This window comes from Mixophyes fleayi, chromosome 4 (genome assembly GCF_038048845.1).
Source record: "Mixophyes fleayi isolate aMixFle1 chromosome 4, aMixFle1.hap1, whole genome shotgun sequence".
NCBI lineage: Eukaryota > Metazoa > Chordata > Amphibia > Anura > Limnodynastidae > Mixophyes > Mixophyes fleayi.
In genome coordinates this window covers 43,116,117-43,143,537 of record NC_134405.1, presented here as the reverse complement: position 1 = coordinate 43,143,537, position 27,421 = coordinate 43,116,117, and the positions used below count along the sequence as shown (strand labels likewise).

General features: G+C 42.3%; 7 non-coding genes across 7 annotated transcripts; all 7 read right to left on the bottom strand.

Annotated features, from left to right (window-relative positions):
- Nucleotides 1-7,774: 7,774 nt before the first annotated feature.
- On the bottom strand, nucleotides 7,775-7,847 carry TRNAK-UUU (transfer RNA lysine (anticodon UUU)). Its single transcript has one exon. It is a non-coding gene; the product is annotated as a tRNA-Lys (tRNA).
- Nucleotides 7,848-10,591: 2,744 nt separating this feature from the next.
- On the bottom strand, nucleotides 10,592-10,664 carry TRNAK-UUU (transfer RNA lysine (anticodon UUU)). Its single transcript has one exon. It is a non-coding gene; the product is annotated as a tRNA-Lys (tRNA).
- A 2,483-nt stretch (nucleotides 10,665-13,147) lies between these two features.
- TRNAK-UUU (transfer RNA lysine (anticodon UUU)) lies at nucleotides 13,148-13,220 on the bottom strand. The gene has a single exon. It is a non-coding gene; the product is annotated as a tRNA-Lys (tRNA).
- A 2,031-nt stretch (nucleotides 13,221-15,251) lies between these two features.
- On the bottom strand, nucleotides 15,252-15,324 carry TRNAK-UUU (transfer RNA lysine (anticodon UUU)). The gene has a single exon. It is a non-coding gene; the product is annotated as a tRNA-Lys (tRNA).
- Nucleotides 15,325-18,070: 2,746 nt separating this feature from the next.
- Nucleotides 18,071-18,143, bottom strand: TRNAK-UUU (transfer RNA lysine (anticodon UUU)). Its single transcript has one exon. It is a non-coding gene; the product is annotated as a tRNA-Lys (tRNA).
- Nucleotides 18,144-19,913: 1,770 nt separating this feature from the next.
- On the bottom strand, nucleotides 19,914-19,986 carry TRNAK-UUU (transfer RNA lysine (anticodon UUU)). Its single transcript has one exon. It is a non-coding gene; the product is annotated as a tRNA-Lys (tRNA).
- A 2,687-nt stretch (nucleotides 19,987-22,673) lies between these two features.
- TRNAK-UUU (transfer RNA lysine (anticodon UUU)) lies at nucleotides 22,674-22,746 on the bottom strand. The gene has a single exon. It is a non-coding gene; the product is annotated as a tRNA-Lys (tRNA).
- Between the last annotated feature and the right edge of the window lie 4,675 nt (nucleotides 22,747-27,421).

The following is a 27,421-nucleotide window of genomic DNA, read 5'->3' as shown; positions in this document are numbered from 1 at the left end:
AACACTTCATCTGTCCTGAGGATGTGCCAGTGTTGCTGTATTATGCTCTGTATAGAGCGCCATTCTTGGCACAGATCCCCCACGAATCTGATAGTGGTGGGATTAGCCTCTTTCTTCTTTTTATATATAATCTCATTGCGGGATTTTCCCTTGCTCTCTGCCCAGGCCTTGGAGACCACTTTGTTACTGTATCCTCGGTCTCGTAGGCGTTGACCAAGTTCTTTTGCGCGAATGTTAAAATCAAAAGCATCAGAACAGTTCCTGCGCATTCTCAAAAACTCTCCTTTGGGGATATTCCTTAAAGTGGGTGGAAAGTGGAAACTGGAATTGTGTAAGATGCTGTTGGTCGCAGTGGATTTCCTGTAAACATCTGTTGATAATCTTCCACAGGAGTCTTTCTTGATAATGAGATCAAGAAAGCAGATTTCATTTCTGTCAATAGAGTGTGTAAGTTTGAGATTAGTATCATTATCATTAAGGCAATTGATGAATTGTACGAAGTTGTCATGGGTACCACTCCATATAATCAGAATATCATCTATATACCTAATCCACAAGGTAATAGATTCGGTGTAATGATTATAGTTTTCCTGGAAGACAGTTTCCCGTTCCCATTGGCCCAGGTAGAGGTTTGCAAACGTCGGAGCACAAGCCGCTCCCATGGCTGTGCCCCGCGTTTGCAAATAAAATCTGTCCCCAAAAACAAAGAAGTTATGATTCAAAACGAAATCTAAAAGTGATAGTAGAAAGATATTGAACTGTGTGTTATCTTCTGATCTTAAAAAATATTCAACAGCATTCAAGCCGTTTTGATGTATAATGCTCGTATATAATGATTCTACATCACATGTAGCTAAGAATGTCTCCTCATCCAATACTATGCCATCAAGGATCTTGAGGACATCCGTTGTGTCTTGAACATAAGAAGGAAGAGTCATCACATGTTTACGCAGATGTTTATCAAGGAAAACACTCGCTTGTTCTGTAAGGGAGCCATTCCCAGAAACAATAGGTCGACCTGGGGGATTCTCCTTATTTTTGTGTACCTTAGGGAGGAGGTAGAAGGTTGGGATGCGTGGGTGTTCAACGGTTAGAAACGCATGTTCTGTTTTGAGTATGGTTCCTTCATCTAAAGCTTTTCTGATTAGAGTGTCATATTTTTTCTTAAAATCGTGAATGGGATTGTTAAAAAGGAGTTGATAGCAGGACTGATCATTCAGTTGTCTCATGGACTCCTTTTTATACATCTCAACAGGCCAGATCACAATGTTGCCCCCTTTATCAGAGGGTTTGAAAATTACATCAGACCACTTCTCTATTTCTGCAAGAGAGGATCTCTCTTGTTTAGTAAGATTATCCATGTTGATTTTGGATTTTCTACGCGCGAGTTGGTCCAAATCTCGTGACACTAAGTTTTCGAAGACAGTTATTTGTGGACTGATTTGCTCCTGGGGCCAAAATTTGGATTTGGGCTTGCAAATATATCTAGATGAAGAGAGTTGTTGACTTAAATCTATTTCTTGTTCTGATGATAGATGTGCTAGATTATCTAAGGCATCCATTTCTTCTGCTGTAGTTAGCAACGTGTTAGGATTAACAGGTCCACCTTCATCTTCTTTGTCAAAGAACCTCCTCAATCTAAGTTTCCTTGTGAACAGATTGAGATCTTTCTCCCACCTGTATCTATTGAATCGTTTGGAGGGAGAGAAGGATAGGCCCTTAGAAAGTAATTTGATATGTGTTTCGTCTAGGGTTCTATTTGATAAATTAATAATTTGGAGGGATCCCGTGGTAGTTATCGCCTCCTTCCCGAGCGTTTGTTCGGTGGGCGATGGGTCTGCCATCCCCATTGTTCCCGATCCCGCAGGCTTCTTCCGCCCCCTGCGGGTGGGTTTGGTCCGCCTGTTCCTCCTGGATCTTGTACTGGTTGAATATTCTCTAAAAAATCCCCTGTAGTTGATGGTAAGTTTTTGAATGATCTACCCTTTGACCGCGAGCTGTTATGTTTTTCAACATCAGATATATCAGTATCTGAAGAATCACAGCTAGTAGAGACTTGAAATCTATTGTGATTTCGTTTAAATTGTCTCGGATTTTTGGTCCACTTAAATACAGTACCATCCAAGAAATCTTTTGAATCTCTAGTAAACTTACTTCTCTTTTTAGAGATAATAAATTGTTCGAAATCATCTAGTTCTTTCTTATCATTTTCGTATGCTGAGAGAAAGATATCATCCTTCTCAAACTCTTTTAGTTTTTGACTCACCGATTCGATTTCTTTGGTAAGAGAGTCATATACTAAGGTATTGTGTTTCAAAGTCAGTTCTAAAAGGTCTTTGGAGCATTTTAAGAGAATATTATCCCATTGGGTTTTCAAATCCTCGGTTGCCAGCTCGTATGTAGGAAACAATTTAGGACGTAGTCCCCTAGGGGTGATGGCTTTTTTGATATAACTCTGGGTAGTTGTCATTTCCCACCATACTTTCATTTGTTTTTGCATCAATTTTTTAAGATCTAGTAAATCATTTTTCCAAATGTCTCGTTGGGATGTTCCCAGACCTGATCCATCATTGGAAAAAATATCGTCTAAATCATTTCGTCTTCTCTCCTGCCTCTTAGTGATGTCTGCAGTGAGGCTGAAACCTGCCATATTAGACTGCGAGGTTTGAGGTTTACACAGTTCTACACTTTACAGGATTCAGATTCATGCCTGAATTATTTTTATTATCTCTCTGATTCTCACAGGGCAGAACGGGATTAAATTTAAATTCTGGAAATTTTGTTCCTGTTCCCAAAATAACCGGGGAATGTTGAGAATATATGGTACTCAAGTGTTAGTATCCCGTGCTAAAGAATGAAACCGGATGTAATTCCGGATTAAGATAATTAAAGTGACTAAAGGCGGAAATGCTCTGCACAGGGATTAGAAGAAAACATCCACATGCAATGTATGTCAAGATATAAATCTATAGCGTATAGCTTGTGGGGGTGCTGGTCCTGTTATATTTGGACAGAACGAATAATGAACAGAGGTTCATGTTAGAAGGACAAATTAGCACTCCTTATGTTATTTAAAATATAACTTTTAATGGTTATTGTTTAATAATGACATCCTCCCGGAAAACAAGGTGAAATATATTAAAATAACTTACAAATACACACATACACACGTGTGATAAAAACAAAAACACCAACTGATAGGGATCTATTATATAAGGAAATAGTCTGGTGGATACAACGAGTATCTTGTATAAAACCTTTTTTAGCAAACCATTTACTGGTAAGTGGTGGTTGGTAAGAAGACAAAAATGATTTAAAGAGTAATTGAGAACCGTGTCTCTTATTGTGTTGGTGTTACAAGCCTTCTAGTCACCACTATAACAAATGTAGCAGGCAGATAACGGAGTAAGGTACTGGATCTTGGTGAATTTAATAAGGGGAACCCCCTAGCTCAAAAAGGTCTTAGCTTGTGTGATGCTATTGGTAAGTTTGAAATACAAGGCTTAATCTGGATTATTGGCAGTATGAAGCACTACACCATAGCACATCTATACTGAGGCTGGTGTGCTTCCTGCACTGTGTAATATTGTCAGCAATGATAAAGGCAGATAACTTATTGCCAGTAATGGCTCTATGTTACCAGAAAAAGTCCCTGATGTAAAACAAATGACAGTCTCTATAGTAGATACTGTTCACAGCAATTATACATTCAGGTGCATCTATGATAAGGCTGGTGCAATTCCTGCAATGTATGACCTTGTCAGCTATACCACATGTAATTAGCTCATTACCAGTAACAGCTCTGTGGTACTGAAAGAGTTCCCTGATATGAGTGAGCTTATGTGTAGTCTCTGTGAAAGACACTAGTCTCAGCAGCTGAGCTATTTTTATCTGGCTAATAAAAGATCCCCTATTGTAGCTAAAAAACGTTTTTTTCTGCCTGCCACTAAATGGAAGCTATCACTGAAGTTATCTGCCTTTATCATTGCTGACAATATTACACAGTGCAGGAAGCACACCAGCCTCAGTATAGATGTGCTATGGTGTAGTGCTTCATACTGCCAATAATCCAGATTAAGCCTTGTATTTCAAACTTACCAATAGCATCACACAAGCTAAGACCTTTTTGAGCTAGGGGGTTCCCCTTATTAAATTCACCAAGATCCAGTACCTTACTCCGTTATCTGCCTGCTACATTTGTTATAGTGGTGACTAGAAGGCTTGTAACACCAACACAATAAGAGACACGGTTCTCAATTACTCTTTAAATCATTTTTGTCTTCTTACCAACCACCACTTACCAGTAAATGGTTTGCTAAAAAAGGTTTTATACAAGATACTCGTTGTATCCACCAGACTATTTCCTTATATAATAGATCCCTATCAGTTGGTGTTTTTGTTTTTATCACACGTGTGTATGTGTGTATTTGTAAGTTATTTTAATATATTTCACCTTGTTTTCCGGGAGGATGTCATTATTAAACAATAACCATTAAAAGTTATATTTTAAATAACATAAGGAGTGCTAATTTGTCCTTCTAACATGAACCTCTGTTCATTATTCGTTCTGTCCTATGATAATTAGAGCAAGAGATTTGCATATTTAGTCAGTCATCTCCAATCAAGAAGAAGTAAATAGATATTAAGTTAAAAAAAGAGAATGTCAAACGGTAGAAAGGGGTGGTTCTGCTTCATTAAAGGATGTCCAGGGGTTCCACACAGCTTTGAATTGAATTGGAGTATCGTTGAGGGTGGCGGTTTTACTTTCCAAGCGATATGTTGACCATACAAAATTTATGGTCGCAGTAAGTGAGGGTGGGATCGAGCTCTTCCAGTGCGAAGCAATCAGGCAGTTAGCTGCATTAAGAATATGTCTAATTAGTTTTTGGGTTGGGCGGGATATATTAGGGAGAGGTCTAGGGAGTAATGAAAAGAGCGGTGTGTCAGGAATTTGGATGTGAGTAATGGAGGATATCAACTTATGGACTTGCTGCCAGAATGAGACTATCTTGGGGCATGACCACCAAACGTGCAGCAGGGAGCCTCTACAACCACACTCCCTCCAACATCTGTCTGAAGAGGCTGGGAATATAGTATGAAGACGCGATGGGACCAAGTACCATCTACTATATATTTTGAATGAATTTTCTTTGATTCGAACAGAGATAGAGGTTTTAGCCAGATTAGTTCTAATCTTGGTCCACTCTTTAGGATCTATAATCTCTCCTGTGTCTTTTTTCCACGCAAGTTCATGTGGTTCTTTAGATGGAAGGCCATAATTATTTAATAGTTGGTATAATGAGGATATGAGGCCTCTCGTTGAATTTGGGTACTTGCAGAATGATTCTAGGGGAGAGCACTGATATGTGAGGGCTGGTTTAGGTAGGGAGTTGTCTAATTTGTAGGTACTGATAAAAAATTGAATTGGGAAAATTGTATCTTTTTTTTAGCTTCGCAAATGTAGGGAAGATATTCATGCGAGATGGTGGTGAGTCCAGTAATGGAAGGCTTTATGATTTATCCCTGGGGGGAAATCAGGAGAGTTCCATAATGGGACGAGCAGCGGATATTGGGAACGAAGTTCATAGATACGTGTCACTCGATCCCAGATAGCTAATGAGAATTTAGCTGTGGGGATATGGTTCAAGAGTTTGGTTCTGTGCTGGGGCTTGGTCCAAATCAACGAGGAGGGTGAGTATAGGTTAAGTAAATAAGCTTCTATATGTGTCCAGACACGCCGATCTGGGGGAGAGTGCCAAAGGACGCATTGTACTAGTTGAGTGGCTTGATAGTATTTTATTAAATTTGGTAAACCCAGGCCTACTATAATTTGGTGTTTGAATGAAAGCCAAAGTCGAATTCTTGGTTTACGACCGGCCCATATGAATTTTGACAGGGATTGCTGTAAGTTTTTAAGTACATGCATGGGGACATGTATGGGGAGGGTCTGCCATAAATAAAGGAGGCGGGGTAATATATTCATTTTTATAGTGGCTATACGACCAAACCAGGAGACCGTAAGTTTAGACCACTGTGTAGGGTCAGCTTTTATTGTGTTAATGAGCTTTTGGAAATTAGCAGCATAAAGTTGGGAATAAGATTTAGTTAGATATACACCTAGATATTTGAGTTGCTTGGATTGCCACCTAAATTTGAAGTTAGTTTTAAGTGCCTGAGTTTCCGCGGGCGCAATATTTAAACTCAAAATCTCGGATTTGTCATCGTTAATCTTATAGTTAGAAAGGGAGCTGTATGTGTCAATTTCTTTAATAAGATTTGGGAGCGTAATATGAGGGTTAGTCAGTGACAAGATGACATCATCAGCGTACAAAGCAATTTTATGGTCCCTAGTGGAGGTTGGTATACCCGTAATATCAGGGTTGTTTCGTATGCGCGCTGCAAGGGGCTCCATAATGAGGGCAAATATAAGGGGGGAAAGAGGGCATCCCTGTCTGGTGCCATTGTGTATAGTAAAAGGAGTAGAGGTGAAGCCATTGGCTAATACTGAGGCTGTTGGGTTATGGTATAAAGCTGAGATACCACGACAGAAGTCTCCCTGAATTCCCATAGAAACTAATGTTTGTTGCATGAAAGGCCAAGCGACCCTATAAGAGGTGGGTTTTTAAGACCCGTTTGAAGCTGGATAAGTTGGGTGATGTTCTGATTCTATAAAAGAATGGTTTGCACGCATAGACTTCTACATGTCAATGGATGAGATAATTTATTCTGCGGCTGACAAATATAGCAAATAATACCTGTTGTGGTCGGAATGGATAGAGAACCGAAGAAAATGTAGAAAAAAAATCAGTCAGATTGTTTGAAAAGACCACCGACTCAGTGTTTGAATGATAGCTGAATCCGTGAACATTGACAAAGACGGCATACTGAAAATTTTGCGTGATGATCTTAACATGATGAAAGTTTGTGCAAAGATGGTCCCAATGGGTCTCACACCAGAGCAAAAAGAACGTTGCAAGGAATGTTGTGTTCACAATCTGCAGCAACTTGACACAGATCCAAACCTGTTTCATAAAGTAATCACTTGTGATGAGACCTGGATCTTCCAGTACGATCCTGAAACCAAAAGACAGTCAATGCACTGGAAAACACCGTCATCAACAAGAATGAAAAAAGCTTGTCAAAGCAAGTCAAAATTCAAAGCAATGCTCCTTGTTTTTTTCCATATCAGGGGTATAATTTTGGAAGAATGGGTTCCAGAAGGCACAACAGTTAATCAGCATTATTATAAGGAAGTTTTTCAAAAGCTGAGAGAAAGAGTCACAAGGAAACGGCCGCAACTGTGGGAAAATGGTTTCTTTCTTCACCAGGACAATACGCCTGCTCACACAACACTTTCTGTGAAGCAGTTTTTGACTGACAAACACATTACTACACTTGAACATCCTCCATATTCGCCCGATTTAGCACCTTGCGATTTTCATCTTTTCCCAAAAGTTAAATCGGTGCTTAAAGGGACACATTTTGAGTCAGTTGATGCTGTAAATAAGAAAACAGCAGATATGTTGAAACAAGTGACAGAAATTGATTTGCTCCATGCCCTCGACCAGTGGAAAACAAGACTACAGCGATGTATTGGTGCAAATGGGGAATATATTGAAGGGGACAAACAATAAATTTGTAATAATAAATAAAGGTGAGTTATTTAATCATTCTTTAATAGACATACCTCGTACTATTTCTGGATTTATCTGTGATTTAATTTTAAGATACGTGAGGGTTTGTCTCATTCCTATAAATATAAACTAAAGGTTAACGCCCGAACAGGGACTTGAACCCTGGACCCTCAGATTAAAAGTCTGATGCTCTACCGACTGAGCTATCCGGGCTCTGGTTTACCTGTCTAAAGTAAACAGCAGCTGGTGAAAGACAATTTCAGTAATCTGATACTCACTGCTTTTCATTATCCCCATTTCCGTGATTTCAGTTTTTGAGTTTGTTTTCTGTGTAATAACTTAGAGCATGTAGTTGTTTATCTGAGATGAAGAGTGTGTCCAGCCAATATGTGGTTTTGCTATATATATTATTGTTTTGGTACAATAGGAAACTACATCTGCAAGTTCACATTCCTAGCGCTCTATACACCGATCAGCCACAACATTAAAACTACCTGCCTGATATTTTTTTATTGAAAAAGTTCAGTTTTACAAAATGAAAACCAATTGAATTACATATGAAAAGAATTGTGTTTTACCAAAACAGAATATAGAATGATTTTGAAACATTTACAGAATTGTACGTAATAATTAGGTATATCAAAACTACAATAATTCAAGCTTACAATCATGAGTATTATAAAACGTATGTAACGGCTGTAATATTTGTTATTGGATAATAAAGTATATATTTTTCAAGGAAAATCAAGGCAGTAATTCTTATTGATTTGTATGGTGCAGGGAGACCGGAAGTGGAAGAATAGTCTGAAGGACAAGGTGTAACACCAAAAAAGTACCCCAAGATGCAGCAAACTTCATAAATAAATTATTGCTAAGTGATCACGTCCTCATGGCGGAGATATTTAAAAAACATTCCCGCCCAGCCATAAAGTCGAAGCAAATTTCACTGCTTTTTTTATTGAAAAATGTATACGTTATTATGCATAAATATACAAAAGAACCCAGACATAGTACATTATATTCAAGTGTGCTGCATTGCAGCTGAAAGCACCATACACCATGAAACATAAATCAGACATATTTTATAGTACAATAAAAGACATATGAAAAACTATAAGACATCCAACACTTCACATTAAATACTGCACTATTCATGCATCACTTCAACAAGACAACTGTTTATTATTATTATTATTATTATTATTTATTTATAAGGCACCACAAGGTTTCTGTAGTGCCGAACACAGTACAAACAATGGACAGTACAGGGAATAACAGTACAGAACAATAAACAACTAGGACCAAAATTTCAGAGGCTCCAGGCAAAGCAGATGTAATGGAGTAGGAGCAGAAGAGAAGGTAGAGAGACAGGAGGGAGAAGGGCCCTGCTCAAAAGAGCTTACATCCTAAAGGGAGGGGAAACAGACAGCCGGAACAAAGGGAGTCAGAGGGGGGGAGCAAGCGTGCACCCCAACAGAGGAGGAGCAAGGGGATGGGAGCGAGCATGGAGAGAGGGTTAGGTGGAAGGCTGGTAGGCTTTAAGGAAGAGATGGGTTTTGAGTGCCCGTTTGAAGGAGCACAAGTTAGGGGACAAACGGATGGAGCGTGGGAGGTCATTCCAGTGGAGGGGGGCAGCTCGGGAGAAGTCTTGAATTCTAGAGTGGGATGAGGTGATCAGAGTGGACGAGAGGCGACAGTCATTGGCCGAACGCAGGGACCGGGAGGGAGTGTGGATGGAGAGAAGGTTGGAGATATAGGGGGCAGTAGAGTGGGAGAGGGCCTTGTAGGTGAGGGTAAGAAGTTTGAAAAGGATACGGTAGGGGAAGGGGAGCCAGTGAAGGACAAGGCAGAGAGGTGAGGCAGAAGAGGAGCGGCGAGAAAGGAAGAAGAGCCTCGCAGCTGCATTGAGTATAGCACGGAGGGGGGCGAGGCGAGAGCGGGGGAGGCCGGTGAGGAGAAGGTTGCAGTAGTCCAGCCTGGAGATGATAAGAGCATGGATAATGGTTTTGGTTGCTTCATGAGAAAGGAAGAGCCGGATGCGGGCGATATTGCGAAGTTGGAAATTACAGGATTGGGCAAGGGATTGAATGTGGGGGGCAAAAGAGAGCAAGGAGTCGAGGGTGACGCCCAGGCAGCGGAGTTGGGGAACAGAGGAGATGGTGGAGTTATTAACAGTTATGGAGAGATCCAGATGGGATGAGGATTTAGATGGAGGGAAAACAATGAGTTCGGTTTTAGCGATGTTAACAAACAATGGATGTAAGAGAATGTAGGTTAAGGGAGGGTGTTCAAAGGCCCAAAGCTTTATTGGTAGACAGAAACATATAAGGTGAGAGTGCATAAATAGGCAAGACAATCAACAAAGTTCAAGCACTGGGATGGGGGAATGGGATGGAGGGGGAACCGCAGGTCCAAGTCTTTATCGAAAAACAGGGAACAAAGGGAGAAGGAGAAGTGTTCAGTCCACTTCTTGTTCCTCGGGACTGTCCACGATAGAGTAGCCTCTGTATAGACATCTTCTCCCTATTGAAAATGAGATTCCTGGCCATCCAAATAGTGTCCTTAACACTGATCATAAGGTGCCAGGCCTCCTGGATTGCTCCATATGTGGGTACGTACGATAGGCAGTTCCTGACCACATTGTCTCAGAGTTCATGTTCCAGGGCATTCAGCAATGCCTGTGCTGATGCTCACTCCCAAAAAGAGATGCTTGGATGTGTCCTCATGGATAAAGCACCAAGCACAGTGTCTGTATCTGCCAGACAAACTTTGCAGTTGCGGCAGAGTAAACAAATATGTGTAAAGAGTGTGTCCTGTCACAAGGTGATATTACTATATGTCTCCCTAAACCAAACCTACAAACCCTCTGCAATATTTGTTGGAATTATCTGTGATTTTTTTTTTTATTTAATACAGATGAGGGCTTTTTTTTCCTTATTATATGAACTAAAAGCTTACGCCCGAACAGGGACTTGAACCCTGGACCCTCAGATTAAAAGTCTGATGCTCTACCGACTGAGCTATCCGGGCTCTGGTTTTCCACTCAGAGTAAGCACCAACAACTGAAAAATCCCCATTCCAGCCTTCTTCATTTCCACCGCATTTCATTATTCACATTTCAATTACAATAATAAATATTCTATGTAAGAAAGGAAATACCCAATATTTATATAAGCTGTTTCCCCTGGGATCCACTGAAGCTTCACCTGGGGACAAGAAAATTGGGCTTTAGATGGGTTAGGGGAGTGGGAGCCCCTGTATAGACAACCATTCCAAGTCTTTGCATCTGTTAGTGAGCCACGCAGGTTCCCTAAGCCCAACCTATAACTGGAACCTACAAACCCTATACCAGTGGTTCCCAAACTTTTGCAGTTCGCTGCACCCTTAGAGTCTCCATAATTTTTTTCAAGGCACCCCTCCAAAATAATTACTGAGCAGTCCTGTTTTATAAGCAGTTGGGTCAAAAAAAACGTAATAAGTATTTAAGTCAGGACAGAAATACTTATTTAGTTGTATGCAAAGATACACATAAATCCAAGAGAAAAGAATATTTTTATATAGTTTTTTTCAATTATATTTCTGTCAGAATTATTTACAGCTAACTCACACTGTGCTCCTTCATCCACACACTATGCCCTCCTTCATCTCCACACACTCTGTGCCCTCCTTCATCTTCACACACTCTGTGCCCTCCTTCATCTTCACACACTCTGTGCCCTCCTTCATCTCCACACACTGTGCCCTCCTTCCTCTCCTCACACTCTGTGTCCTCCTTAATCTCCTCACACTCTGTGCCCTCCTTCATCTCCTCACACTCTGTGCCCTCCTTCATCTCCTCACACTCTGTGCCCTCCTTCATCTGTGCCCTCCTTCATCTCCACACACTCTGCGCCCTCCTTCATCTCCACAAACTCTGTGCTTTCCTTCCTCTCCTCACACTCTGTGCCCTCCTTCATCTCCACACACTGTGCCCTCCTTCCTCTCCTCACACTCTGTGCCCTCCTTCATCTCCTCACACTCTGTGCCCTCCTTCATCTCCACACACTCTGTGCCCTCCTTCATCTCCACAAACTCTGTGCTTTCCTTCCTCTCCTCACACTCTGTGCCCTCCTTCATCTCCTCACACTCTGTGCCCTCCTTCATCTCCTCACACTCTGTGCCCTCCTTCATCTCCACACACTCTGCGCCCTCCTTCATCTCCACAAACTCTGTGCTTTCCTTCCTCTCCTCACACTCTGTGCCCTCCTTCATCTCCTCACACTCTGTGCCCTCCTTCATCTCCACACACTCTGCGCCCTCCTTCATCTCCACAAACTCTGTGCTTTCCTTCCTCTCCTCACACTCTGTGCCCTCCTTCATCTCCACACACTGTGCCCTCCTTCCTCTCCTCACACTCTGTGCCCTCCTTCATCTCCTCACACTCTGTGCCCTCCTTCATCTCCACACACTCTGTGCCCTCCTTCATCTCCACAAACTCTGTGCTTTCCTTCCTCTCCTCACACTCTGTGCCCTCCTTCATCTCCTCACACTCTGTGCCCTCCTTCATCTCCACACACTCTGCGCCCTCCTTCATCTCCACAAACTCTGTGCTTTCCTTCCTCTCCTCACACTCTGTGCCCTCCTTCATCTCCACACACTGTGCCCTCCTTCCTCTCCTCACACTCTGTGCCCTCCTTCATCTCCTCACACTCTGTGCCCTCCTTCATATCCACATCCTCTGTGCCCTTCTTCATATCCACATACTCTGTGCCCCTGCATCCACTCACTCTGCCCCCTCTGCATCCCGGGGGCCAGAAAGAGAAAAAAAAAACTTGCCAATCCGGCGGCGCCCAGGACCCAGCATCCTCCTCTCTCCAGTCACTTGTCACTGAATGTCGGGCATGATGACGTTACGCCCGACATTCAGTGAGAAGTGAGGAGGGAAGATGCTGGGTCCTGGGCGCTGCTGAATTGTTAAGTTTTTTGTTTAGTTTATTTTCTCTTCCTGGCTGCGGAACCCCTGTGACAGCGCACACTTTGGGAAACGCTGCCCTATACAATGATTGTTGGATTTATCTGTGATTTTTTTAATTTAATACAGATGACAGCTTTTCTATTCCCTATAGTAACTAAAAGCAAACACCCGAACAGGGACTTGAACCCTGGACCCTCAGACCCCCATATGTGGGTATGTACGATAGGCAGTTTCTGGCCACACTGTCTCAGAGTCCATGTTCCAGGGCATTCAGCACTGCCTGTGCTGATGCTCACTCCCAAAAAGAGATGCTTGGATGTTTCCTCATGGATAAGGCACCAAGCACAGTGCCTGTATCTGCCAGACAAACTTTGCAGTTGCGACAGAGTAGACAAATATGTGTAAAGAGTGTGTCCTGCCACTAGGTGATATTACTATATGTCTCCCTAAACCAAACCTACAAACCCTCTGCAATATTTGTTGGAATTATCTGTGATTTTTTTTTTTATTTAATACAGATGAGGGCTTTTTTTTCCTTATTATATGAACTAAAAGCTTACGCCCGAACAGGGACTTGAACCCTGGACCCTCAGATTAAAAGTCTGATGCTCTACCGACTGAGCTATCCGGGCTCTGATTTTCTACTCTACTTTTCTAAGCACCAGCAACTGAAAAATTATCATTCCAGCCTCCTGCATTCCCTCTGCATCTCATTATTCATATTTCAATTAAAATAATAAATTCTTAAATAATAATAAATATTCTATGTAAGAAAGGAAATACCCAATATTTATATATGCCATTTCCCCTGGGATAAAGCACTGGTACTGCGCAACGAGATCCTTCCCATTCTGCAGTACATTGCCCAAGCTTGGCCACCTCTTGCTACCATCTGCAAGACCATCACGAGGACAGTCTTCCACTTCATTCAGGGCTCCAAAATGGACAGATTGAAGCGGTCGCTTATGTACAATAAGATTTGGGAGCGTAATATGAGGGTTAGTCAGTGACAAGATGACATCATCAGCGTACAAAGCAATTTTATGGTCCCTAGTGGAGGTTGGTATACCCGTAATATCAGGGTTGTTTCGTATGCGCGCTGCAAGGGGCTCCATAATGAGGGCAAATATAAGGGGGGAAAGAGGGCATCCCTGTCTGGTGCCATTGTGTATAGTAAAAGGAGTAGAGGTGAAGCCATTGGCTAATACTGAGGCTGTTGGGTTATGGTATAACGCTGAGATACCACGACAGAAGTCTCCCTGAATTCCCATAGAAACTAATGTTTGTTGCATGAAAGGCCAAGCGACCCTATAAGAGGTGGGTTTTTAAGACCCGTTTGAAGCTGGATAAGTTGGGTGATGTTCTGATTCTATAAAAGAATGGTTTGCACGCATAGACTTCTACATGTCAATGGATGAGATAATTTATTCTGCGGCTGACAAATATAGCAAATAATACCTGTTGTGGTCGGAATGGATAGAGAACCGAAGAAAATGTAGAAAAAAATCAGTCAGATTGTTTGAAAAGACCGCCGACTCAGTGTTTGAATGATAGCTGAATCTGTGAACATTGACAAAGACGGCATACTGAAAATTTTGCGTGATGATCTTAACATGATGAAAGTTTGTGCAAAGATGGTCCCAATGGGTCTCACACCAGAGCAAAAAGAGCGTTGCAAGGAATGTTGTGTTCACAATCTGCAGCAACTTGACACAGATCCAAACCTGTTTCATAAAGTAATCACTTGTGATAAGACCTGGATCTTCCAGTACGATCCTGAAACCAAAAGACAGTCAATGCACTGGAAAACACCGTCATCAACAAGAATGAAAAAAGCTTGTCAAAGCAAGTCAAAATTCAAAGCAATGCTCCTTGTTTTTTTCCATATCAGGGGTATAATTTTGGAAGAATGGGTTCCAGAAGGCACAACAGTTAATCAGCATTATTATAAGGAAGTTTTTCAAAAGCTGAGAGAAAGAGTCACAAGGAAACGGCCGCAACTGTGGAAAAATGGTTTCTTTCTTCACTAGGACAATGCGCCCGCTCACACAACACTTTCTGTGAAGCAGTTTTTGACTGACAAACACATTACTACACTTGAACATCCTCCATATTCGCCCGATTTAGCACCTTGCGATTTTTATCTTTTCCCAAAAGTTAAATCGGTGCTTAAAGGGACACATTTTGAGTCAGTTGATGCTGTAAAGAAGAAAACAGAATGAATGAATATATATATATGAATGAATATAGCACATTTATTATTATTATGCTTTAATGTAATCATGTAAATTCCGTCATTTAATTCCGATATGTATGCGATTGTTTTTCTTTTCTTTTTGTTGTTTAGTATGTTTATATCTTAAAAAATTTCAATAAAAGTACTGGATTTAAAAAAAAACAAAAAACAGCAGATATGTTGAAACAAGTGACAGAAATTGATTTGCTCCATGCCTTCGACCAGTGGAAAACAAGACTACAGTAATGTATTAGTGCAAATGGGGAATATATTGTAGGGGACAAACAATAAATTTGTAATAATAAATAAAGGTGAGTTATTTAATCATTCTTTAATAGACATACCTCGTACTATTTCTGGATTTATCTGTGATTTAATTTTAAGATATAGGTTTGTCTCATTCCTATAAATATAAACTAAAGGTTAACGCCCGAACAGGGACTTGAACCCTGGACCCTCAGATTAAAAGTCTGATGCTCTACCGACTGAGCTATCCGGGCTCTGGTTTACCTGTCTAAAGTAAACAGCAGCTGGTGAAAGACAATTTCAGTAATCTGATACTCACTGCTTTTCATTATCCACATTTCCGTGATTTCAGTTTTTGAGTTTGTTTTCTGTGTAATAACTTAGAGCATGTAGTTGTTTATCTGAGATGAAGAGTGTGTCCAGCCAATATGTGGTTTTGCTATATATATTATTGTTTTGGTACAATAGGAAACTACAAATGCAAGTTCACATTCCTAGCGCTCTATACACCGATCAGTCACAACATTAAAACTACCTGCCTAATATTTTTTTATTGAAGAAGTTCAGTTTTACAAAATGAAAAAAGAACAATTGAATTACATATGAAAAGAATTGTGTTTTACCAAAGTAGAATATAGAATGATTTTGAAACATTTACAGAATTGTACGTAATAATTAGGTATATCAAAACTACAATTATTTAAGCTTACAATCATGAGTATTATAAAACGTATGTAACGGCTGTAATATTTGTTATTGGATAATAAAGTATATATTTTTCAAGGAAAATCAAGGCAGTAATTCTTATTGATTTGTATGGTGCAGGAAGACCAAAAGTGGAAGAATAGTCTGAAGGACAAGGTGTAACACCAAAAAAGTACCCCAAGATGCAGCAAACTTCATAAATAAATTATTGCTAAGTGATCACGTCCTCATGGCGGAGATATTTAAAAAACATTCCCGCCCAGCCATAAAGTCGAAGCAAATTTCACTGTTTTTTTTATTGAAAAATGTATACGTTATTATGCATAAATATACAAAAGAACCCAGACATAATACATTATATTCAAGTGTGCTGCATTGCAGCTGAAAGCACCATACACCATGAAACATAAATCAGACATATTTTATAGTACAATAAAAGACATATGAAAAACTATAAGACATCCAACACTTCCCATTAAATACTGCACTATTCATGCATCACTTCAACAAGACAACTGTTTATTATTATTATTATTTATTTATAAGGCGCCACAAGGTTTCCGTAGTGCCGAACACAGTACAAACAATGGACAGTACAGGGAATAACAGTACAGAACAATAAACAACTAGGACCAAAACTTCAGAGGCTCCAGGCAAAGCAGATGTAATGGAGTAGGAGCAGAAGAGAAGGTAGAGAGACAGGAGGGAGAAGGGCCCTGCTCAAAAGAGCTTACATCCTAAAGGGAGGGGAAACAGACAGCCGGAACAAAGGGAGTCAGAGGTGGGGAGCAAGCGTGCACCCCAACAGAGGAGGAGCAAGGGGATGGGAGCGAGCATGGAGAGAGGGTTAGGTGGAAGGCTGGTAGGCTTTAAGGAAGAGATGGGTTTTGAGTGCCCGTTTGAAGGAGCACAAGTTAGGGGACAAACGGATGGAGCATGGGAGGTCATTCCAGTGGAGGGGGGCAGCTCGGGAGAAGTCTTGAATTCTAGAGTGGGATGAGGTGATCAGAGTGGACGAGAGGCGACGGTCATTGGCCGAATGCAGGGACCGGGAGGGAGTGTGGATGGAGAGAAGGTTGGAGATATAGGGGGCAGTAGAGTGGGAGAGGGCCTTGTAGGTGAGGGTAAGAAGTTTGAAAAGGATACGGTAGGGGAAAGGGAGCCAGTGAAGGACAAGGCAGAGAGGTGAGGCAGAAGAGGAGCGGCGAGAAAGGAAGATGAGCCTCGCAGCTGCATTGAGTATAGCACGGAGGGGGGCGAGGCGAGAGCGGGGGAGGCCGGTGAGGAGAAGGTTGCAGTAGTCCAGCCTGGAGATGATAAGAGCATGGATAATGGTTTTGGTTGCTTCATGAGAAAGTAAGAGCCGGATGCGGGCGATATTGCGAAGTTGGAAATTACAGGATTGGGCAAGGAATTGAATGTGGGGGGCAAAAGAGAGCGAGGAGTCGAGGGTGACGCCCAGGCAGCGGAGTTGGGGAACAGAGGAGATGGTGGAGTTATTAACAGTTATGGAGAGATCCAGATGGGATGAGGATTTAGATGGAGGGAAAACAATGAGTTCGGTTTTAGCGATGTTAACAAACAATGGATGTAAGAGAATGTAGGTTAAGGGGGTAAGGGAGGGTGTTCAAAGGCCCAAAGCTTTATTGGTAGACAGAAACATATAAGGTGAGAGTGCATAAATAGGCAAGACAATCAACAAAGTTCAAGCACTGGGATGGGGGAATGGGATGGAGGGGGAACCGCAGGTCCAAGTCTTTATCGAAAAACAGGGAACAAGGGGAGAAGGATAAGTGTTTAGTCCACTTCTTGTTCCTCGGGACTGTTCACGATAGAGTAGCCTCTGTATAGACACCTTCTCCCTATTGAAAATGAGATTCCTGGCCATCCAAATAGTGTCCTTAACACTGATCATAAGGTGCCAGGCCTCCTGGATTGCTCCATATGTGGGTACGTACGACAGGCAGTTCCTGACCACATTGTCTCAGAGTTCATGTTCCAGGGCATTCAGCAATGCCTGTGCTGATGCTCACTCCCAAAAAGAGATGCTTGGATGTGTCCTCATGGATAAAGCACCAAACACAGTGTCTGTATCTGCCAGACAAACTTTGCAGTTGCGGCAGAGTAAACAAATATGTGTAAAGAGTGTGTCCTGTCACAAGGTGATATTACTATATGTCTCCCTAAACCAAACCTACAAACCCTATTCAATATTTGTTGGAATTATCTGTGATTTTTTTTTATTTGATATGGATGAGGGCTTTTTATTCCCTATAAATATGAACTAAAAGCTTACGCCCGAACAGGGACTTGAACCCTGGACCCTCAGATTAAAAGTCTGATGCTCTACCGACTGAGCTATCCGGGCTCTGATTTTCCACTCAGTGTAAGCACCAGCAACTAAAAAATCCCCATTCCAGCCTTCTTCATTTCCACTGCATTTCATTATTCACATTTCAATTACAATAATAAATATTCTATGTAAGAAAGGAAATACCCAATATTTATATAAGCTATTTCCCCTGGGATCCACTGAAGTTTCATCTGGGGACAAGAAACTTGGGCTTTAGATGGGTTAGGGGAGTGGGAGCCCCTGTATAGACAACCATTCTAAGTCTTTGCATCTGTTAGTGAGCCACGCAGGTTCCCTAAGCCCAACCTATAACTGGAACCGACAAACCCTACACCAGTGGTTCCCAAACTTTTGCAGTTGGCGGCACCCTTAGAGTCTCCATAATTTTTTTCAAGGCACCCCTCCAAAATAATTACTGAGCAGTCCTGTTTTATAAGCAGTTGGGTCAAAAAAAACGTAATAAGTATTTAGGTCAGGACAGAAATACTTATTTAGTTGTATGCAAAGATACACATAAATCCAAGAGAAAAGAATATTTTTATATAGCTTTTTTCAATTATATTTCTGTCAGAATTATTTACAGCTAACTCACACTGTGCTCCTTCATCCACACACTATGCCCTCCTTCATCTCCACACACTCTGTGCCCTCCTTCATCTCCACACACTCTGTGCCCGCCTTCATCTCCACACACTCTGTGCCCTCCTTCATCTCCACACACTCTGCGCCCTCCTTCATCTCCACACACTCTGCGCCCTCCTTCATCTCCACAAACTCTGTGCTTTCCTTCCTCTCCTCACACTCTGTGCCCTCCTTCATCTCCACACACTGTGCCCTCCTTCCTCTCCTCACACTCTGTGCCCTCCTTCATCTCCACACACTCTGTGCCCTCCTTCATCTCCACACAATGTGCCCTCCTTCCTCTCCTCACACTCTGTGCCCTCCTTCATCTCCTCACACTCTGTGCCCTCCTTCATATCCACATCCTCTGTGCCCTTCTTCATATCCACATACTCTGTGCCCCTGCATCCACTCACTCTGCCCCCTCTGCATCCCGGGGGCCAGAAAGAGAAAAAAAAAACTTGCCAATCCGGCGGCGCCCAGGACCCAGCATCCTCCTCTCTCCAGTCACTTGTCACTGAATGTCGGGCATGATGACGTCACGCCCGACATTCAGTGATAAGTGAGAAGGGAAGATGCTGGGTCCTGGGCGCTGCTGAATTGTTAAGTTTTTTGTTTAGTTTTTTTTCTCTTCCTGGCTGCGGAACCCCTGTGACAGCGCACACTTTGGGAAACGCTGCCCTATACAATAATTGTTGGATTTATCTGTGATTTTTTTAATTTAATACAGATGACAGCTTTTCTATTCCCTATAGTAACTAAAAGCAAACACCCGAACAGGGACTTGAACCCTGGACCCTCAGACCCCCATATGTGGGTATGTACGATAGGCAGTTTCTGGCCACATTGTCTCAGAGTCCATGTTCCAGGGCATTCAGCAATGCCTGTGCTGATGCTCACTCCCAAAAAGAGATGCTTGGATGTTTCCTCATGGATAAGGCACCAAGCACAGTGCCTGTATCTGCCAGACAAACTTTGCAGTTGCGACAGAGTAGGCAAATATGTGTAAAGAGTGTGTCCTGCCACTAGGTGATATTACTATATGTCTCCCTAAACCAAACCTACAAACCCTCTGCAATATTTGTTGAAATTATCTGTGATTTATTTTTTTTATTTAATACAGATGAGGGCTTTTTTTTCCTTATTATATGAACTAAAAGCTTACGCCCGAACAGGGACTTGAACCCTGGACCCTCAGATTAAAAGTCTGATGCTCTACCGACTGAGCTATCCGGGCTCTGATTTTCCACTTAGAGTAAGCACCAGCAACTGAAAAATCCCCATTCCAGCCTTCTTCATTATACCCCCATTTGTTTTGGGTTGTTGGAGTTTAAGAAGACTGATCGAAGGGTGCTTTTTTTTCCATATAAATTTGCGGAACAGATAGTTAATTTGTTGTGTATGTTTTTGTGTTAAAAGGAGTATCAATGTTTGCAAAGGGTGCAATAGGCGAGAAAACAATATCATCTTCAGGAGTTTTGCCCAGCCCAAGTAAGAAAGATTAAGTCATTCCCAACCATCCAGTTCCTTTTAAATATCAGTTATGGCTTTGCCAATATTAAGATTGTAGAGAGTGGCCATGTTCTTCGAGAGCCGGACCCCCAAATATGGTATTGACTTAGCAACCCCTTGTAACCTAAGGGATTGGGCCCATGGAGGTTCTACTGGACTTCTACCTAGGAAAATAGCCATTGATTTTTCAAGGTTCACTTCAAATCCTGATACTGATCGAATTTCCCCAATTTTCTCCATTAATGCGCTCAGGCAAGACTCTGGGTTTGAAATATGAAGTAGAATATCGTCTGCAAACGCTGTAATCTTGGTACATTTTAACTTATGATGTTCAGGCGTACTGAGCATCCCCCACCACTAAGTGGCGGCAGAGTCACAGCACGTTTGTGTATCATCCTGTTCAAAACCACTTAGCAAAGTTCTATCGCATACAAGTATTAATACAGTTAAGAAAAAATTTGACAGGTATGCAAGATGTTAAATCTTATGAGCCAGCTACTCAATTTTAAATGAACAGTATTGGTCATTAATTATGTTAACTGTATGAAATAATTAGTTAACTTGAGAGTCCTGAAGGCAAACAATATATGGCATCACTATCAGCTGAGAACGTTGCCCAGAGAAAATAGATAAATACTTGTCTAATGAGCCATAGACCGTTTTACCCCCGATGTTAAATAATGCCAAGAATGGGCAGTCTAGTCAAAATTTGTCAGTGTATCAGATAAAAAAAAAAGAAAGGGAAAAAACGTAATAAAACTTATTACGATTATAAACCTACTTCATTACGGCTGAATAGAGAGTCTCAAGAGAATCTTGTAGAAAGGCGTATGAGGCCAATTGTAGAAGGTTTGCCAGCAGAGGTGTAAGAGGAAGATGTAGAGGTGTCCAGTGCTTCTAGCTTGTTCTGTGCATTTGCCTCCCTGGAAGCTCGATGCGCTGAAAGATATTAAATACCAAGACCTCCTGCAGCAGGGTATTATTATTATTATTATTATTAATTTTTATTTATAGGGGGCCACAAAGTATCCGTAGCGCCGTACAAGGACAAACAATGGCACAGTACAAGGTGAAAAAGCACAGTACAAGTAACAGTAAGCACTATAACTCTGGGGGCTCAGGCACAGCATGAAAGAGAGGGAGGGAGGGGAAAAGTGAGTATAGGCAGGTAACTATGGCCCAAGAGGGTGGGCACGGATGACAGGTTGAGAGTCACTGAGGGGAGCGGAGAGAAGCGAGAGGAGACAGAGGGCAGAGGGACTGAGAGGAGGTGAGCTGAGCAGCTGGAGAGCGCAGTTAAAAGTGATGGAAACAGAAGGTAGGAGAGCCCTGCTCAAAGGAGCGAACAATCTAAAGGGGGGGGGAGACAGACAGACACATGGATGAGACGGAGAGATGGGAGAAACGGAGACGGAGTCGAGGAAGGGGGAGAAGGGAAGAAGGGATGAGAAAGAGAGGTAGCCGACCGGTGAACGGCAGTTCCCTGCATCCACGATACCGGGCACAATCCAGGCGCGACTCGGGCTCTATTCTCCACTCACCTCTACTCGATTCCGGTGTGCAGCTAAGAGCAAGCGAAGCCTCCGCAATATCTGTTGCACCCACTGCAAGAAGCAGCTCTTCGCTCCACAGTCCGCCGTTCAAGGTGATTCCGTGCTTCAGCTCTCTTCAAGCACCAGGAGTCTCGTTGGGCGCTCCTCTCACACCCACCTCCCGCAGTCCTCCGCAGGGACAGGACCTTCCGATAAGGTTACCAGGTAAGTGTCAGCACTTTCAGCTTCGCGGCGACTCTCTGTCGGGTCGGCGCTATTCTCTGCTGGAGAAATTAAAGGGATTAGTTTGGCTTTCACTCCGACTCGATTTGCTTTAGGTGGTCATAGTATTCTTCTCCACTTAGATGATGTTCGAATAGGCAAGGGCTTTCACTTCAGCCTGTGAAGTTGTCTTTGCCGAGTGGCGGGAAAACCGGCGTGGCTCTCACACAGAGCCAGACTTTGGGGAAATGAAACAGATGAGCTCCGTGATGTTATATGGACCTCAAGCATGTCCTCACACTCCTCGGCTTGAGATGAGTCAGATATTGTTTTATTAGTGTGCCGGTCCACTAATGTTAATAGATAACAAGTAGCTGCATGGAGGCGGTCTAAAAAGCGGCCATTCCAGATACCCCTCCCCCACGGGAAGTTGTTATATTATTTTTACTTTTCAAGTAACTTTTTTTTTATTGAATGCCTGGGATCGGTGCTGTCGGGAGGTCCCCTTCCCCCGTGATCCCCAGAAGCTGATCTATTGTTCTTCTAGAAAATTATCCTTGTAATAAAATCATCTAAAAATTCTATGTATGAAAGAAAATACCCAACATTCATTTAACTTAATAGAGACAGGTGTTTTTTTTCTATGAACAAAAACATCCGCCCGAACAGGGACTTGAACCCTGGACCCTCAGATTAAAAGTCTGATGCTCTACCGACTGAGCTATCCGGGCTCTGAGCATGTACCTCAAGGTATAAATCACCTGTTGGTAGTTGACCACTTCAGTCATTAAATCATTACGTATTTGTTAACATACAGTTTCATTATTTAACTTTTTGGTTTTGGTTCAAAGTGTAAATGTGTTGAAATTGCCTGTCTGACGTAAAGAGTGTGTCCAGCCACTAGGTGGCATTTCTATAGATCTTTTCTTTTTCTTTTCATTTAGATCAACATTTTGGTTTCAGCATATTTAGAAGACATTGTGGACAAAATATTTTTCCTCCACAGTTTTGTTTGCTACATTTTTAATTTTAGAATAATAAATACTTACATTTAATATTAAACCTGCACCAAATGTTTTTATATCTCTCCAAATATTAAGCCACTCTCAAGTCAATACCAAGCCCCTCAAAATTAAAGAGAACCTGTCACCAGCTAAGGAAACTGCTATTTAGTGCATTAAGTAAACTAATGGAAAAACTTGAGTCGCTTCTCTGCCTTTTGGGTAAGATCAAGTGTAGTTCCTGTCCTAGAAGCCGTGACCGAACGCCCTGGAAGGGATGGGGCTCCTTGGTCTGATGCCAGAAGGCAGGTGGTGACTTGGCGGCTCGGGGTGTCTGTGCCTCCGGGGGACAGGGCCTGGAGGTGACCTGAAAATGCACGGGTGGTGGTGGCCCCACAATCACGTGTAGAGAGTAAGGCACAGAGCACAATACACTGAGAGCGAACCCTGCACCACTATTTACTTTCTTGGTCCCAGCCTTATGGCTGGGCCAGAAAAAAATTTACACCCTTGTGGGCACTTTTTTATTTTTAATTTATTGAATATGCACATTTAGCACTTTTTTATGCACGGATTTCAGTTGGTTTGATTTTTGTTTGCACGTTTTTGGGTTTGGGTTTGACCCTAACGGGAACCCCTCTCCCTCAGTCATCTGAGACTCTCTCCTTATGGGGAGAGTTGAAGAACTAGTCCACCGGGGAAAGCTTTGGCTGACCCTGGGGTAAAGGGGGGGGGGGGCCTTTTGGCTCCGGGAGTCAGGGATGTAAAGGGGCACTCCCTAGCTTCAGCGAAGAGGTGTCTGAAGAATCTTCTCCTAAGGGGCCTTTTGGTTTTGGGGGATAGGAAGCAACGGGGCCCTTTCCTTTTTGGGAAGGGTCTAAAGTCCCAAGCCCCCAGCACTGTTTTTGCACGGCACTGGGTGATTGGAGCACGCACCTCGAGCTTCATTAAAACTGAAAAAATCTTTAGTTGAGCTTCAGACTGTTCTATAATCCCAGGCTGGCCTACTGGATACTTCACAGATCAGCTGCCTTACTAGCGCTGGCAAGGTATGGAGGAAGCTGAGAGAGCGTATAGTGCTGCCTGATGCTTGTCTTGGAAGTCAGATCAAGCAATTAGCATACACAGGTCATAGGCAGGAGGGGGACAGAAGTTATTCTGAGAAATCAACATTACTGTAACACAAACATTTCTCCACATTGCCCCTTCATTCCTCCACTCACTCCAAGTTAACACTCACTTTTGTTCTATTTATTTTCTCTAACTGGAACTGCCAACTTCTCCCGTCAGAAAATAAAAGGTCGCACATTTTACAATCCTCTCAACTAATTGTCCAGCATATAAAATATCTCCCACTTTGCAGCGCTGCAAAGTGGAGTATACAGCTAAACACGTGGGAGAATGTGGCCTCTAAGAGGCCGACTAATAGACACAAAGGGCCTGAGTCATTAAGGGACGTATGTCCCTTTTCAGCGCGTACCTTACACAAAAGTGTTGTACGCATGCTCAGTAGCCGAGCTTACACTTTTCCGAACGTGAAAGGTGTACGGGTGCGAACGCAATTGGCATTTGCGACGACCTACGACTTTTGGGCGTGAACAGGGTGGTACTGGGGCGTGGTGCCGTAGTCAATTCACAATGGGGGCGTTCCCGTCTAACCACGTCAAAGGCAGACTTGTGCGAACGCATGCAATCGCGTGTTTGGTGGCGTATTCTATGCACCTGCTCGGTGTCTAGTTTATCTAGCATTGCTGAACCACTAACACACAGAAATTGGCCTCAGGATCGCCATGTGATCATGACGTATGCTGACTCTCGCCTGCATACTCTAAGCAAATTAAACACTGCTATAAAGCTCTGAGTACAACATGTGCCCTGGTCACTGCTGACTGATTTACTGGTATGTTTGCATGATATATTTTAAGATATTACTAGGGTTTATTTGGTTGATTTATTTTGAAAGTGTCTGTTTACTGCTAGCCTATTGTTTATCATTTTATTATTTTTTGGGGGGCTTTCCCTCTAACTTATGTATTATTTTGGGTGTAATACTTTGTTTCATGTAATAGTTTCCTTGTTTGGGGCTGTTTACTAGTTTTTTAATTTTTTCTATCTTTTCTTTAGTTTGCCATTGACATTTGTGTAAATCAGCACAGGATAACCCTGCTCCATTTTGAGGTAAGTAACATGGGCCTAGGTCTGCAACCTGACATAGCATAGAAGGAGAAGGAATAATTCTTCTACTTTCTACTTCTTATTATGGTCATTTTGTTTCAAACGTTACCCATTTCATTTACTTGACATGACTGGCATTTACCATTGAAAGCTACCATTAGCTGCAGGTTTGTGTATGTTGAAGAAAATAAAAAATTAAAAGTAAGATAACACATCATGCTCTCCAACAGGACGCCAACGCAGCTCCCGACACCACCGCCGCAATGATCAAGAGGTGGTCACACAGGAGGTGGCAGGTGAAAGAGAGGAGCCACAGGAGGAGTCAGCGGTGGCGGAGGAGTCGCTGGTGGAGGAGGAGTTGGCGGTTGGTGATGACCCCACCACTTCACCACTACTCTTCCAGAGCTAGCCTGAACCCCCCTCTCAGCAGCCACAGGTGCTGGTGGAAGAAAGTAAGTACATGGTCATTTTCATATAGTTGAGTTTGGAATTTTTTTATTTTTTTTTACGAGATAGACGTAGGACATGGGAAACAGTTTTCCCTGCCCATTCACAGTACAGGCCATCCTAAGTTCCCCCAATGGGGAAACTGTCCCCCCCCCCCCCTCCCTCCCAACTTCTTGTCTTGTGCACAGCTGGCTGGCTTAAAAATGCACCCTAGAGGGTGAGACTCTGCTTGCCAACATTTGCAAGGAAGTAAATGTATAAAAAAAAGCAACACACAATTATACTATATACTTCGTATTACTTGTGTCCTCCCCTTCCCTTTAGGATGTAAGCTCTCATGAGCAGGGCCTTCTTTCCTTGTGTGCTCCTTCTACTATTCCATCACCCTCTGTACCTCTTAGCCTGCTTCCCTAGCCCTGTTTTCCCTGTTTTCTTAAGCTTCGGCCTACTTCTTGCTGATTTCTACTATCCCTTTCACTGTCTGTCAGATATAATCTGATTTGCTTTACCCTGTCACTTGTGTTTGTATATATTTGTGTATTATGTTGTGTCTTGGTTCTGTTTTCTGTATATGTAATGTACGGCGCTGCGGACCCTTATTTTAATAATAATAATTACTCCTACATTCATCAGAATTAAAGAAATGGGGCCAGTTTTTGGGTAACATCCATTTCTGCACTATACCGAGCTTGAAAAATGCATATGTACAGGAACCTAGACCTAGCATTTTACCACATGAATGTATTAAGAGTGCATTAACTAAATTGTTGTCTTTCGTTTTTTTGCAGCTGATGAGGAGTTGATGGGTCCTGCCAAACCACACAGCTAGAGGCTGCTGAGAGAAATTAAAAAAGAAGAAAAAAATATATAAAAAATATAAACAAAAGCCAAAAAAAGTAAAAAAAACAACAAATATCTTAAAGAAATCTTAATTTTTTTTTATTGACTTTGGCAATGTTCCATGTTTCAGATTGTTTTAGTTTCTACACAAAAATTGTTTAGTTAAACGATAGGAACATTTACACCACAAGTCATTAAGCTGTGTATGTGACAATACGCGTCTTGATGACTTTGGCCGTTCGCAGCCACGATATACGTGCATCAATGCACGTATGTGCGCTGCGCGCAGTATGCGTCCCTTAATGACTCAGGCCCAAAGACCCTGCATGGATGGCTATCTGCCTCTCAGGACATTCATGCACTCCCGGAACCTGTGCAGATATGTTCACTGCCCCTTCTGTGTAATCAGAAGGGAAACAGCACAGCATGTTTTTTGGGACTGCCCCACTGCACAGGCACTGTTGGATGCCTTGGAACACGAACTTAAGGACAGTGTGCCCAGGACTTGCCTTTCATACCATTCGTTATTTTACAGATTATTTCCTGGGACCCACACTATTGGGGCAATCCAGGAGCCTTATAAACTGCTTTAAGGACGCTATATGGCTTGCAAGGAATTTCCTCATTTTGAAAAGGGAGAAGATGACCATCCAGGACTGTCGCAGGCTGATCCACAGCCTACTAAGAGACTATAACACCATAGACAGTCCTGAGAAAGAGGAAGATGATTGATTGTTTTCTCCCTCTTCTCCTCCCCCCATGTGTCTGTTTATTCAATAAAGCTTTGGGATTGTATCTCCTCCTCCTCTACCTCCTCCAACTCATCCCCCATCACTGTTTGAAGTTATGCTAAATTTCATGCCTTAATTTATGCACCCTTCCTTATATTTGTGTCTGTCTCTCAATAAAGCTTCGGGCTTGTGAGCCCCACCCTTACCCTCTC